The sequence below is a fragment of the Triticum urartu genome, chromosome 6A, assembly GCF_056163025.1.
Source record: "Triticum urartu cultivar PI428250 chromosome 6A, HENAU_Tu73, whole genome shotgun sequence".
NCBI lineage: Eukaryota > Viridiplantae > Streptophyta > Magnoliopsida > Poales > Poaceae > Triticum > Triticum urartu.
This window is the reverse complement of record NC_141878.1, coordinates 137596978-137613045: the sequence shown is the minus strand read 5'-3', so window position 1 is coordinate 137613045 and position 16068 is coordinate 137596978.

Genomic DNA, 16068 nt, shown 5'->3' with positions numbered 1-16068 from the left:
CTCTCCTGGTCTTGGTCTCGTTGCACCGGAATGGTAACCTTTGCCCGATGCCTTGGACTGTGCTTGTTCCCTTTGCACCGAAGGGGAAACAAGGACACTGCACAGGCCGGCGCCCGCCTGGCGCCCGCCTAATCTCGATCGTCATGGCTTGCGTCACGGGCTCACGCGAGGCACCCCTGCCTTGATCTCTCCGCCTCCTCGCGAGCCTGCCTGATGAGGCTGCTCCTGAGGAAGCCTCCTGTCGTCCGCCCCACAAGGCTTGGCCCCTTGCAAGGGTCTTGAGCTTGAGCTGATGAGGTTGGGCCGCACTGGGCCCCCACTCGAGCCACGCGGCAGGCCGCAGGCAGGCAAGTCTGGGACCCCCGTTCCCAGAACACCGACAGCGACGTCGGGAGAAGAGACCGTGATACACCTCTTTTGGGCCAGTCGCTCCTCGAGCTCCACGGGAAGCGTAGCCGGGCTTAGGTTGCGACGCTCTGGAGTGGGGGATGGGGATATGTGGGAAAGGGGGCATTTGGAAGGCGTCATCTAAGAAACTTAGGGCGGCCTGGGTATGGAGATCAGTGGGTAAGCTGCACGGGCAAACCGACAGATGTTGATAATGGAGGCCTTGCGGTGGCGCCGGAGGCAACCTTGCTAAGGTTTCGAGCGAGGGATGGTGTGTGTGTGTGTGTGTGCGCGCGCGCGCACGCGTGCATGCCTGAGGAGGTTTTGGCGTGTATCTGTGTGTGTGTGTGTGGAGGGGGAGGGTGTCGGTGTCAAAACTGGCGGATCTCGGGTAGCGGGTCCCAAGTTGTGTGTTTGAGGATCGATGGTAACAAGGGACAATAGGGACATGATGTTTACCTAGGTTCGGGCCCTCTTAAAGGAGGTAAAACCCTACGTCCTTCTTGATTATATTCGATGAGTATAGGGGTTACAAGAGTTGATCTACCTCAAGATCGTACTGGCTAAACCCTAGATGCCTAGCCTATGATTATTCTGATGGCCTCCACGGACTAAACCCTCTGGTTTATATACACACGGGAGGGGCCTAGGGTTGTAAAGAGTTGGTTTGCAGAGGAAGGAAATAGTACATCCGGACACCAAACTTGCCATCCATGCATATAGGAGTCCTACCCAGACACGGGGGATAGTCTTCTACTTTTTCTGCACGACCCATCAGTCCGGCCCATATCGAATAGACCGGACACCCGAGGACCCCCCTAATCCAGGACCACCTCAGTAGCCCCTGAACCAGTCTTCGATGACGATGTGTTCGACACGCGGATTATCTTCGGCATTGCAAGGCGGGTTCCTTCTCCTGAATACTTTAAGTTAGCTTCCTGCATAAAGGAACTGTGTCCGACTCTGCATAATCAATACAACCCTTAGCCATGAAGGTAATATGTCAAAATAGGAACAATGTCTTTTACTGACAACTTTTTCGGCGAAGCGTCACACTTGACTCTTTAACATTTTGAACCGTTTTCACGCCTCCCGTTTCGTGTTTCAAGTCTTAACCTCCATTGGCACGTCTTGTCAAAACAGAGATCGTGCCCGCCCATTACGGGATTCTCATCAATATGGTTTGGGTAATCCAACTGCGCCTCACGCATGATCTCATCGGGAATATGCGAGGTTTATGGCTTGAGAGGGGAACGTTTGGTATTTTCACCGTCTATAAAAGGATAAAGATCTCCCCTTTTTGTCCATGCCTTCCTCTAGCTCCTGTTTCCCAAACTCCAAAATCCTACGCCCACAACTCCGACCCCATCCACCGCTGCCACCCTTTTTAGCAATGGCCGGGTCTGGCTCCAAGGGCAGGTGGGAGGCCTCCTCTGTCATTGAAAACGACATCAAGAATCTCCGGAGCGCGGGCTATCTGTTCGCGGATATCACGCATAGGATCCCTGAAAAAGATCAGGCTATTCCTACTCCGGAGCCCGGTGAGAGGGTCGTGTTCATCCCCCATTTCCTTCGGGGGCTAGGGTTTTCCCTCCACCCCTTCGTCCGGGGTCTTATGTTCTACTACGAGTTAGATTTCCATGATCTAGCCCCAAATTCCTTCCTGCACATATCGGCGTTCATCCTCATGTGTGAGGCTCTTCTCCGCACCCCCGCACTTCGGCCTATGGCTCAAGGTCTTCAATCTGAAGCCGAAGCTGGTCGACGGACAACATGCGAACTGTGGCGGGGCTATGGTAAGCAAGCTCCCCAATGCCGTATGGCCCAAAGGGGCATTCGTAGAGACAATCAAGGTGTGGCAGCAGGAGTGATTCTACATCACCGATCCCCGCAACGCCAACTGGGCGGCCACGCTCGACTTCAGTTCCGGACCCCCACAAGACTCACCTCATGGACCACCAAGGGCCTTGACTGGGGTCCCAACCAGAGGTGAAGATGCTACAAAAATGCATCTCCAACATGTTGGGTGAAAACATCGGTCTCACAAACATGATTCAAGTGATGCTCTTCCGCCACATCCTTCCCTGCCAGCTCCGGGCCTCCCCCATGTGGGAGTTCAATCCAGAGGAGCCACGGACCCTAAAGCGCTTCTTCGGCACCACGCATGAAGATATATGGAAGCATCTCTTCAAGGCCCAGAAAAAGTGGCCGAAGAAGACCGAGGACATCGGACTCGACATCGAGAACCCGGCCTCAGCGGTAAGCATAACCTTTCCGAAGACTTATCTGGTCAATACTTCAGATATAATAAAGATTATTTTGCCTGCTTTCCGTACAGGGCTGGACAACAAAGGCGGAGCGGATCAACGGTCCGGCACCGCTGCCTGAGAACCCGACCACACCCTAGCTGACGGAGATGCTGGTCCAGGCACCCTATCAGGCGCCGGAGAGGAAAACCAAGAATTAGATCAAGGAAGCCAAGGGCAGCCCTTGCCACAAGGGTCCTTCGAAAAAGTGTTCGGAGAGACCAAAGCCCTCTCTTCCCATGAGGGATACGAGGAAGAAGAGGAGGAGGTGTAAAGAGACTCCCCACATAAGGGGAGGAAGAAGAAGAGGGTGGCCTCCGAAGATCCGGAGGGGGAGGTGCCCAAGAGAGGGAAGCTGGCCATCCCGGACAGTTCGGACTCGGAGTCCGAACTAGTCCCCAAGAAACCTCCCAGGGTGAAGCCCCTGGCTGAATCGTAAGTATTCAGAACTTACTGTTTATCTTTGTTCTTTGTGCTTCCATTTTGTAAGTTATTTGTTATTTACCTTTCAGCCCTCCCCGCGAGCTCCCGCAAAATCCACTACCGGAGGGGAAGTCTCTGCCGCCAGAAATGGCAGAGAGTGGCACGCCGCCACGAGCCCCATCGCCTATCACCATGGAGGACACCGAAGTGTCGTCCCGAAGGACCTCTCCTGGCTGAGAGGGGGCGGACGAGACCGTCGAGAGAGTGCCCGAGGTAAATACCTTGCTCACCGAAGACCTAGGGGAGGCGGCCCCTATGACAACCGATGGTGGGGAGCCCCAACAATCCGGCCCCCCACCAAACATCATTCCGAAGACCAACACGGCTCCGGGATCGAATAAGCAACCCCCTTCGAAAGAGGGGGGAGGATCATCAGTTCCATCCGCGGCCTCCACTAATCCAGAGGCGCCCCATGCTCCAGAGGAAGTGTTGCAATGTGCTTTCATCATGGAGGAGCACCGCACCCTGATGGGTGTGGTCATGGAGAAGGTTCAGTCTGCTAAAAGCGGACTGAACGAAGCCTTTTGCAGCCTACTTACAGGCTTTGAGGTATGCGATGTAATGTTCTAAAAACCCTTTTCTCAAAGAAGAATAAACATGTGTACAGACAGTAGCCCCTGAGACTCTGTCCGGTTTAAAAGAAACCAGTCAGAGGATACATATAGTATTCGGGATAGTAATATACTGTGTTGTTTTTTGTAACAAGCTTCTATGTTGGAGGCAACCACCCAGGCCGCAGAAGTTTTCGAACTCAATCGGAAGCTTCAGGTGGCCGATGAGGAAATCGGCCCATCAACAAGCGGTTCGATGAAACGCAAGGTATGCGTATGATGTAAAAATTTATTTTTATGCCAGAAGTGATATGAATATTGAGAAGTTAACTCATAGAATGCTTTCATTATGAGCATAGTGGGCGCAGCTAAGGTCGATACCCTCAAAGGTGCCCTCACCCAGGCCAAGAATGAGGCAGAGGCGAATAATGCAGCCGCTGACAAAGCGACTGTAGAACTGAAGATCGAGCAAGCTGCCCGCCGCCAACACGAAGCTCGGGTGGCCGCAGTCGAGCAGGAGCTGAAGGATGCCATCAGCAAATGCAAAACCTTGGAGCAGAAGACTCCGGACCAGTCGACCGAGCTTGTGAAGGCTCTTCATGATGCCAAAGAGGCGCGGATCAAGTCCCAGAGCGCTCGCAAAGAGATCCATTAGGCGAGACAGATAGCGGTTGGTAAGGCCTTTCTTTTGCAGAGTATCTTTGGAGGTCAGAGGTATGGTTTGCTCACCCGAGTATGGAGTTCTCTAGGCGCTTTTGCGATTCTTCTGAAGAGTGCCGCTGATGCCGCACAATTTTTCTAAGCCCAGGAGGGGAACTCGATCGAGAAGTTGTTCTAGTCGCAATTCCTCGCGCCAGAACACCCGACACCTCTGAACGACCAGCTGAAGCAGCTGATGGAGCTGCATAGGGTGGCATGCTTGGCCATGGACCTAATAGTCCAACTCTGGCTGGCTGAGCCGATTCCTAGCAGCTACTTTGGTTTGGTGAAGCGGCTTGTCGATGCACGGCAGAAGATTGATGATGTAAAGCGCTCGACCTGCATAAAGGGTGCCCGGATGGCCTTCGGCCGCATCAAAGTGCAGTGGGTGAAGATGAAGGCCACCGAAGTGGAAACCGCAGGTCCGCCCGAAGGAAAAGATCATCAGAAGCCAGAGAGGTACTTCGATGATGTCCTAGAAGGAGCCTGAGTGATAGAGGATCAATGTTCTAAGGACGTAATATTTGATTGAATGTGTTCGAGTTGCACAAACTATGTTATGAACCCATGCTGTTATATATCTATGTTTGCGCCTTTTATTTCAAGCGATTTTTCCTCCTGTGCGGCCGTTTATTGTTATATTTCTGAAAGTTGCCAGTCATCGGCTTCAGCCCCCATGTAGATACTACAGGGGTGTTCGACATAATGCGTGACCACACTTTATCCAACGTCTTGGTCCATAGAGGAGGTGTTCGCGAGGTGAACCAGGCAATCGGACTATGCGGTTTTATTACTTTCACTTAGCCATAGGAGTTTGACTGTGGAGCTAAGTACTAACCCCTTCTGCGTGTGCAGCTATCCGGACTACGGTGGCTTTCCCACGTGGCTGGACGAAGACCAGCCCCTCATATAACACGGGGTGAATCGCTAATGATTTGTAGTACAATACTAAGTCGCTGAATCGCCGACCAGCTCTCGCCTATGATGAAAGTTAGTTTTCTGCTTTCTCTACTGAGGTACTTGACCGGATGAGCCAGAAATACAATCGCAGTAGTTCTCCCTTTACTACCTTAGTCGAACGAGTGGAACGTAAGTGGTAAGCACAGGAGCCGGGCAACCCAACTATAGACCAAAGACATGATCGGGAGCTGATGCATATAATGCAATATCCAGGACGCAGAAGAGTTCCCTATAGGTATTCGGACTTGAAATGTGCAGGGCCGAATAGAACCCCCGGTGTTAAGGCCGGACTAACGCACGTGTAGCAGTCTGAGGTAGGGAGGGAACACAGATGATAATAAAATGATTGCCAAACAAAGTGGTGATCAACTGTATCCTTTATACCCTGATTAATACGTTGAGCCGTGTTGTTACAGATAATGCCAAGAACATCGAGGCCATTTTACATGCCAAAAGTTTATACAAGGGAAAGGTCTACACAGAGCCTAAACAAAAAGGTTTAAGAATCCCGGTGATGCCTTGCTACATGTCTGTGTCATTTCTCCTTGGCGAGATATCCTTGAAGGGGAGGAGTCCGATGGTCGTCTGCTAAAAAGATGAACCTAGAAAAAGGTCCTCGCACGATCGTAGATCGCGTAGGTTCTTGACCCAAACCTACAATGGAAGAATATCCGAGGTCCGAATAGGGTCAAAACGTACTGTGGTCCTGTTCCGTAGTGTGCCTCTGGCGCTGCCCAAGGTATTTTAAGGGCGAAATTGTGTACATGAGGTACATACACCGCAGCCTTATGGGGCAATCATCGGAGGCTAAACTGCTATTCAAGCTCAGGTTCCACCGAGCTACCGCATTGTAACGCGGCTCAGACACGTTTAGCAGTGTCGTGGGTCTTGACGACCGATGGGTTATTCGGCTTGATGAGGCCGCTCTGTACTTCTGCTGCTAGGGCCGCGGTATGCTCCTCAGTACAGAGGGAGCGCTTCGTATTTCCATTTACTGTGATGACACCATGAGGTCCAGGCATTTTTAGCTTCAGATAAGCATAGTGTGGGACTGCATTGAAGCGGGAAAAAGCTGTTCGTTTGAGCACTGCGTGTTAACCACTTCGAAAAGGGACGACGTCGAAGATCAATTCTTCGCTTCAAAAATTGTCTAGAGAGCCGAACACTACTTCCAGTGTTAATGAGCATGTGCAGTGGGCCTCCATGCTGGGTATCACTCCTTTAAAGGTAGTGTTGATAGGCTTGATCCTTGACGGGTCGATACCCATCTTACGAACAATATCCTTGTAAATCAAGTTGAGGCTGCTGCCACCGTCCATAAGGACTCTAGTGAGATGGTACCCGTCGATGATACAATCGAGTACCAGGGCCGCTGAACCTCCATGACGGATACTAGTTGGGTGGTCCCTACGATCAAAGGTGATCGGACAAGTTGACCATGGGATGAATTTTTGGGGTGATAGGCTCTACGGCGTAGACGTCCCTCAATGTGTGTTTTTGCTCCCTCTTGGGGATGTGGGTGACATAGATCATGTTCACCGTTTTCACTTCAGGGGGAAAATTGTTTATGTCCCCCAGTGTTCCGCGGGCGAGCCTCATCATGATCCTCGCTTGGAGGGCCTTTCCCCTTATGTTCGATATGATTAGCAGGCTTGTCAGGGGTGCCATGGATCTGGCAAGGTCTCTCTAGCATTTTGTCCAAGTTGGATGGACCGTCCCTATTACCTTTGAACAGCTTCTTCCGCTGACCGGGTTTGGAGTCACTGAATCCGGCATTTACTGTCATATCCTCTATTTCTTCATTGTTGTTCGGATGCTTGTTTTTGTTGCGTCGTGGCCTGCCATTTCCATCCCTGGCTTCAGAAGTGCCGGGGTCGCTGGAGCTGTTGCTTCTACCAGCCAACCAGCTATCTTCGCCCACACAGAAGCGGGTCACAAGTGCTGTAAGAGCTGCCATGGTCTTCGGCTATTCCTGACCGAGGTGTCGGGCGAGCCATTCGTCACAGACGCTATGCTTAAATGCCACTAAGGCCTTCACAGTCGAAAATTTGGTTCTTTTTAATTAAGAATCGATTCCAAAGTATTCAAGCTAACTCTCCGGGCTGCTAAATTATGTGACTCAAGTCATCAGCATCCGGTGGCTGGACATAAGTGCCCTAAAAGTTGGCCCGCAAAGCATCCTCTAAGTCTTCCCAACTTCGAATGGAGTTTTTTGGGAGGCTGTTTAACCAGTGTCGTGCTTGTCGTGGACTTGACACGATAGATGTCCTAGCGGAAGGACTTAGTCGTGGAGCCATCGCAGCTAGGTTAGCTTAAAGGGCTTAAATGGGACAAAGGACACGGGGAGTTTATACTGGTTCGGCCCCTTGCAATCAAGGTAAAGGCCTACTCCAGTTACGGTTGTATTGCTTGGCTTTCGATTACCAGGGAGAGAATAGGCTTGACCTAGTTATCGATCTCTTGTTTCTTGCCCTAAACCGTCGCCGGGTCATCCCTTTATATACACAGGTTGACGCCCGACAGCTCATGGAGTCTCGGCCGGCTGATACAAAACGTGTCCGGCTCGGTGACTAATTAAACTTGCCTTACAATAAAGTTACACATATGGCGGTTCATCCTCTCGGGCCTCAAGTCGCCTCTGGGTCTTGGGCCGTCAACGAGCTTGTATGATCCGCCATCTTCACTGATAAGCCGCCAGTGGTATGACTCGGCACCTCCTGGGTGGTTCATACCTAGTAGTTATGTCCCCAACATTAGGCCCCAGGTTGATTTGAACTTGTTCATGTCAATCTTCAATACCTGACTTGTCAAAATCTTGCATCGCTTGTTTGATAAACCTTGCTATGATCCGCCATGATGTCAGCTTATAGAATTTGCTTAAACCGCCATGACGTCATTTCGCATTAACTTCACACGAGGCCTAGAACATCTTAACTGATGCTTATCTTAATAAACATCTCGAGAATCTAGGTATCCATATAGGCACATGATGATTTTGACCTCCTCGATTCTTGCACATGCCTTGTATCCACCCCCTTATAGATAGGGACATGGGTCTTTATCATTTTCCCCTCGCTTCCTCTCGCGTCTCCTCTGCCGCCCGAGCTCCGCTGCTGCGGCCTCCGATGCTACACCAACTCAGGCCGCTGCATCGACCTGATCAGACCAGAAAACTCCAGCGCATCGCCGCTGCTCCACCGCATCTGTAAGTATCCTTTTATCCAAGCGTCAGATCTATGCTAGGGTTTGATTATTTCATCGGCATTCTTGTTGTTCTTCATGTTCTTCAGCTTCGAGCAACGTTCAATCAGAATAAATCATAACCTTTGAGCGGTAGTAGTTTAGCATTCATTTATATCATCAAAGTAGCATCTTTCCATAGAAAACCTCATCAGAGCATCACAGCCTTCCGCTGTCGCTACCTTAGGTTTAATTTTACAGTCTTTTCTGAACTGCCATAGATCCAAAATTATAGCTTTAACTTGTGAAACCTGTTTGCCCACCACTTAGCAGAATTTTCATTTGATAGAACTGAAGCACCAAAAACTGCCATGACGGATTATACTGTGATCCACCATATGCTTCAAAACTTGCATTGCTTCTCTAGTTTAACCATGCTTTACTTCACATAATTTGATTCTGCAAGATACATCTTCAGCTTTATACTTTGTCCGGCTTAATAGCAGAGTCCTCAATCTGGTAGGTACCATTAGTCCCCATTTAAGCCGCCAGTATTTCAAAGGTTCATCCCCTGCTTAACCTGTTAACTCTTTATAGCATCTTATCTTGGAATCAATGGTTCGGTTTAATAGCATGATCTTAAGACGGTAACGTTTCTTTCTCTCAGGCCTTTGTTTCTCAAGATGGTCAAGACTGTCACTGAGGGAGTCCTGGACTAAGGGGTCCTCGGGCGTCCGACCTGTTATCTATGGGCCGGACTGATGGGCTGTGAAGATATGAAGACTGAAGACTATACCCGTGTCCAGATAAGACTCTCCTTGGCGTGGAAGGCAAGCTTGGCGAACAACTATGAAGATTCCATCTTATGTAGCCGACTATATGTAACCCTAGATTCCCCTGGTGACTATATAAACCAGAGGGTGTAGTCCGGAAAGGATATACTCAATACCGTAGTCATACAGGCTAGACTTCTAGGGTTTAGCCAATACGATCTCGTGGTAGATCAACTCTTGTAATACTCATATTCATCAAGATCAATCAAGCAGGAAGTAGGGTATTACCTCCATAGAGAGGGCCCGAACCTGGGTAAACATCGTGTCCCCTGTCTCCTGTTACCATCAACCTTAGACGCACAGTTCGGGACCCCCTACCCGAGATCCGCCGGTTTTGACATCAACATTGGTGCTTTCATAGAGAGTTCCACTGTGCCATTGTCGCAGAGGTTGATGGCTCGACTTATCGTCAAGGAAAATATCACCTCAGGAGGAGCTTTGGCCTTGGGCCAATCCCTCCGGCTGGGCGGTTTTACCATGATCGCCCGCTCGGCCTCTGAGCCGATGAGGATGACCTCCCGAGTCATCAGAAAACGTATCTGCATTGATTCTGAATACGCCAAACGGATGGATTCGACAGAGTTATCGTCTTTGAACGAACTCCTAGATCGCATCGCCGCCTTTGGAGTCTCTACAGACTATGATCGGATTGGGCTTAAACCCGACCAAAGAGAGATTAATTCTCCACCGATCACCCACCAGATAGAGGTAGTCGAGGAGCAAGATAACCCTTCCTCTATACCGAGGACGAATTGCATTTGGATCTCTGACCTCGAGAAGCAGGTCATCTACCGGCAGAAAGACACGCCTCATCCTCCGAACTTAGAGTCGGACGACGGGCTTAAAAAATCAGAAGATACTCCGAAGCCCAGACTGTTTAGTCCGGAAAAACCTCAGACTCCGGATCATCGATCGGGTCAGGGTTCAGATCCAACGCCACCCACCCACCCAGACATAAGCGCTCTCACGAGCATACAACAGCAGCCCCAGGAAACGGTCCACCACTTTTGGGCCAGATTCCTCCTTGTCAAGGACAAGGTCAAAGATTGCTGCAACGAGGACGTAATATCAGCATTCCGCAACAATTGCACGAATGAAGGATTCCTCAACGCCATTAATCGCCGCCGCATAATACAGTTCGCTGACTTGGCAACTATTGTAAAGAAGTACAACGCAATGGAGAGCGCTTGGAGAGATCAGACAATCTGGGAGCTATCGGCCCCAACTCAACCACTGGTCTAGGCAAAAAGGGTGCACCCTTGTAACGTGCCCAGACCAATAGCCAAAAAATTCAAACCCATTACGCAACGCGGAACCGTTCTGGAGGGATGGCTTGATGGCCCATGGAAAATACACACCACACCGGATACCATACCAACCCACAACCTTAGAGCATGTTGGATACTCCAGTAGGTAGCCAAAAACAGCAAGGACATCCTCACCAAAGACACCCCAGAGAAACACCCTCCAGTAGACGACAAACCCAGAGTCTTGACAGTCATTGAGACATTCACTTCAAACGATAGGTACAAAAGGGCACTTCGCGAACTCACCGATGTCTGCCAGATCGCAACAATAAACCCTTCGAATGACACAGCGATAACCTTTAATGCTGGTGATGAACCAAAACACAAGACAATCCAAACACCAGCCGCCTTGGTCCTCAGCCCAATTGTGGATGGCTTTCGGCTCACCAAGGTTCTCATGGATGGCGGCAGCAGACTGAACCTCGTCTATGAGGATACAATACGGAAAATGGAAATAGACATGAGCCGCATCGAGCAAAGCAGGATGACCTTCTGAGGAATCATTCCCAGTCGAGAGGCACGATGTGCGGGAAAAATCACACTCGACGTCGTATTCGGCACGCCGGAGAACTATCGGTCCGAAGAGATAACCTTCCAGGTGGCCCCTTCAATAGTGGATATCACGCCCTCTTAGGGCGAGATGCATTTACATGCTTTCAAGCAATACCCCATTACGGGTACATGAAGCTTAAGATGCCCGGGCCCAACGGTATAATCACTCTAGTCAGTGATTCGGACATAGCACTCCGCGCCGAGAATAAAACCGCATCCCTGGCCCTTGAGGCATTATCTGAAGCCCTCACAGCCGAAGAGTTAACCGCGCTGCGCTCCACGGTGGACAGAGATGATGTGGTCCTAGACAAACGACCCAAATCCACCTCATTCAAACCGGTAGAAGAAATAGTCATCCAAGTCCATCCAACAGAGCCCAAGAAGACAGCATCCATCGGAGCACAACTAGACCCGATGGTTGACGCCGCTCTACGAGAGTTCCTGTGCAAGAATTGGGATATATTCGCCTGACACCCTTCCGATATGCCAGGAATCCCACGCGAGTTGGCCGAACACAGCCTCAGTATATTGAAGGGAAACAAGCCGGTCAAGCAAACACTATGGCGCTTTTCCGAACCCAAACACCAAGCTATGGGGGAAGAGCTAGCCAAGTTAATCGAGGCCGGATTCATTAGAGAAATGAAACATCCGGACTGGCTAGAAAATTTGGTGATGGTACCAAAGAAGGAGAAATCCTGGCTCTCGTGCGTCGATTTCAAAGACCTCAACAAGGCATGCCCCAAGGATCCCTTCCCCCTCCCTCGCATCGATCAAATCATTGACGCCACCGCAGGACACGACTCACTATGTTTTCTTGACGCATATTCCGGATACCATCAAATCAAAATGAAGGAATCCCGATCAAGCTGCAACAGCATTCATCACCCCATATGGGCCATTCTGCTTCAACACCATGCTCTTCAAGCTCAAGAACGCTGGTGCCACATACCAACGCATGATTCAAACATGCCTGGAGAAACAGATCGGCAAAACAGTTGAAGCTTATGTGGATGAGGTCGTCATCAAAACTAGGCACGTCGAAACACTAATAGACGATTTACGTCTAACATTCGACAACTTCCGCGGGTATGACATTAAGCTCAATCCGGGAAAATGCATTTTTGGCGTCCCTGCTAGAAAACTGCTGGGCTTCATCATTTCCAATAGAGGAATTGAAGCAAACCCAGCCAAAACCCGAGCTTTGTCACAATTGGCTAAGCCAACAGACCTTAAAAAGGTTCAAAAGCTCGCGGGTTCCATAGCAGCTCTAAGCCGCTTTATCTCTAGATTGGGAGAAAAGGCACTACCACTCTATCGCCTTCTATGGCAAACCGGCCACTTCGAGTGGACGGACACGACAACAACCGGACTGGAGGAAATAAAAGCCCTTCTTGCGAGCAATCCAATCCTGGCCGCACCAAACGCCGGCGAACCGATGTTATTATACATATCAGCAACACATCAGGTGGTGAGCGCCGTACTTGTCGTTGAATGAGAACAGGACGGGCATAAATTCCCGCTTCAGAAGCCAGTATACTACGTATCTACTGTCCTTACACCATGAAAATCCAGGTACCCTCATTATCAAAAGATAGCATACGCGGTCTTCATGGCATCCCGAAAGCTCCGTCACTACTTTCAGGAGTGTTCGATCACGGTGGCCTCCGGAGTACCACTCAATGACATTATAAACAACCGTGATGCTACGGGCCGGATTGCCAAATGGGCCATCGAGCTCCTCCCATTTGACATTTCATATAAACCACGTCGAGCTATCAAATCACAAGTACTGGCCGACTTCGTCGCCGAATGGACAGAGGCCGAACTCCCTAAAGAGTACGATACATACTCCAATTGGGTCATGTATTTTGACGGCTCCAAAATGCTGGCAGGGTTAGGAGCAGGCGTCGTTTAAACATCCCATACTGGAGATGTCATTCAATACGTCCTCCAAATACTATACATAGACTCAAATAACGCAGCCGAATACAAGGACTTATTACATGGTCTTTGGATGGTTGTCTCGATGGGCATACAACGCCCAGAGGTGCGCGGGGACTCAAACCTGGCAATATCTCAAATAAATGGAGACTTCAACGCCAAAGATCTGAAGATAGCAGCGTATTGTAATGCAGTCATAAAAATGTTGGTCTGGTTCGAGGGGCTCGCGTTCCATCATGTGGCTCGAGAAAGTAATCAAGTGGCGGATGTTCTTGCTTGCATCGGCGCTAAGCGCGACCCCGTCCCACCTAATATCTTCCTAGAAAGGCTTTTTAAGCCATCCATGGTGTGGCAGGTGGAAAACGGCAATACTAGTCTGGATCCAAACATAACCCCAGATCTCTAAAACACCGACGTCGTCGGGGGCTCAGCCACCGAAATAACACCGTCAACGCATCTCATCATAGCAGTCATTGCCCCATGGACCGAACCCCTCCTGGCCTACCTTAACAGGAAGGAGCTTCCTGTGGATCAGAATGAGGCCCGCTGCATTGTGTGGCATTCAAAGGCCTACAAGGTTCATGATGGAGAGCTCTATAAGGAAAGCACTACCAGAGTCCTTCAGCGATGTATATCCGAGGAAAAGGGGCGGCTGCTCTTGGCTTAAATTCATGCCGGACTCGGCGGCCACCACGCCGCAGCTCGGGCCCTTGTTAGCAAGGCCTTCCATACAGGGTTTTATTGGCCGACGGCCCGAGAAGATGCACAGGACCTTGTCCAATGTTGTGTCGGATGCCAACTCTTTGCCAACCAAAGCCATATGCCCCCCACTGCCTTACAAACAATCCCCATCACTTGCCCTTTTGCGGTCTGGGGCCTCGATACGGTCGGACCCCTTATAGGAGGAAGTCATAAGAGAAAGTATCTGCTGGTCATGGTGGATAAATTCACTAAGTGGATAGAGGCCAGACCAGTCAAAACGGCTGAAGCGGGGCCAGCAATAGATTTCATATCCGGCGTGGTATGATACGTCTCCAACGTATCTATAATTTTGGATTGTTCCATGCTATTATATTATCAACCTTGGATGTTTTATATGAATTTACATGGTATTTTATATGATTTTGGGGACTAACCTATTAACCTAGAGCCCGGTGCCAGTTTCTGTTTTTCCTTGTTTTAGGGTTTCGAAGAAAAGGAATATCAAACGGAGTCCAAACGGAATGAAACCTTTGGATAAGTTATTTTTGGAAAGAAAGCAATACACGAGACTTGGAGTGCACGTCAGGGGATCAACAAGGAAGCCACGAGGCAGGGGCGCGCCCTCCACCCTCGTGGGCCCCTCGTGGCTCCCCTGATGTATTTCTTCCACCTATATATATCCATGTACCCTAAAACTATCGGGGAGCACAATAGATCGGTAGTTCCACCGCCAGAAGCCTCTGTAGCCACCGAAAACCAATCTAGACCCGTTCCGGCACCCTGCCGGAGGGGGCAATCCCTCTCTGGTGGCCATCTTCATCATCCCGGTGCTCTCCATGACGAGGAGGGAGTAGTTCTCCCTCGGGGCTGAGGGTATGTACCAGTAGCTATGTGTTTGATCTCTCTCTCTCTCTCTCGTGTTCTTGATTTGGCACAATCTTGATGTATCGCGAGCTTTTCTATTATAGTTGGATCTTATTTTCCTTCTCCCCCTCTACTCTCTTGTAACAGATTGAGTTTCCCCTTTGAAGTTATCTTATCGGATTGAGTCTTTAAAGATTTGAGAACACTTGATGTATGTCTTGCCGTGCATATCTGTGGTGTCAATGGGATACCACGTGATTCACTTGATGTATGTTTTGGTGATCAACTTGCGGGTTCCGCCCATGAACCTATGCATAGGGGTTGGCACACGTTTTCGTCATGATTCTCCGGTAGAAAGTTTGGGGCACTCTTTGAGGTTCTATGTGTTGGTTGAATAGATGGATCTGAGATTGTGTGATGCATATCGTATAATCATACCCATGGATACTTGAGGTGACATTGGAGTATCTAGGTGACATTAGGGTTTTGGTTGATTTGTGTCTTAAGGTGTTATTCTAGTACGAACTCTAGGGCTGTTTGTGACACTTATAGGAATAGCCCAATGGATTGATTGGAAAGAATAACTTTGAGGTGGTTTCGTACCCTACCATAATCTCTTCGTTTGTTCTCCGCTATTAGTGACTTTGGAGTGACTCTGTGTTGCATGTTGAGGGATAGTTATATGATCCAATTATGTTATTATTGTTGAGGGAACTTGCACTAGTGAAAGTATGAACCCTAGGCCTTGTTTCAACGCATTGCAATACCGTTTACGCTCACTTTTATCATTAGTTACCTTGCTGTTTTTATATTTTCAGATTAAAAAAACCTTTATCTACCATCCATATACCACTTGTATCACCATCTCTTCGCCGAACTAGTGCACCTATACAATTTACCATTGTATTGGGTGTGTTGGGGACACAAGAGACTCTTTGTTATTTGGTTGCAGGGTTGCTTGAGAGATCATCTTCATCCTATGCCTCCCACAGATTGATAAACCTTAGGTCATCCACTTGAGGGAAATTTGCTACTGTCCTACAAACCTCTGCACTTGGAGGCCCAACAACGTCTACAAGAAGAAGGTTGTGTAGTAGACATCAGGCTCTTTTCTGGCACCATTACTGGGGAGGTGAGTGCTTGAAGGTATATCTTGAGATCTTGCAATCGAATCTTTTTGTTTCTTATTTTATCACTAGTTTAGTCTATAAAAGAAAACTATAAAAAATTGAATTAAGGGTACCTCTTTTAATATCTATCATGAAAATAAGGATTCCGATAATTGTGCTCAAGTGCTAGAATA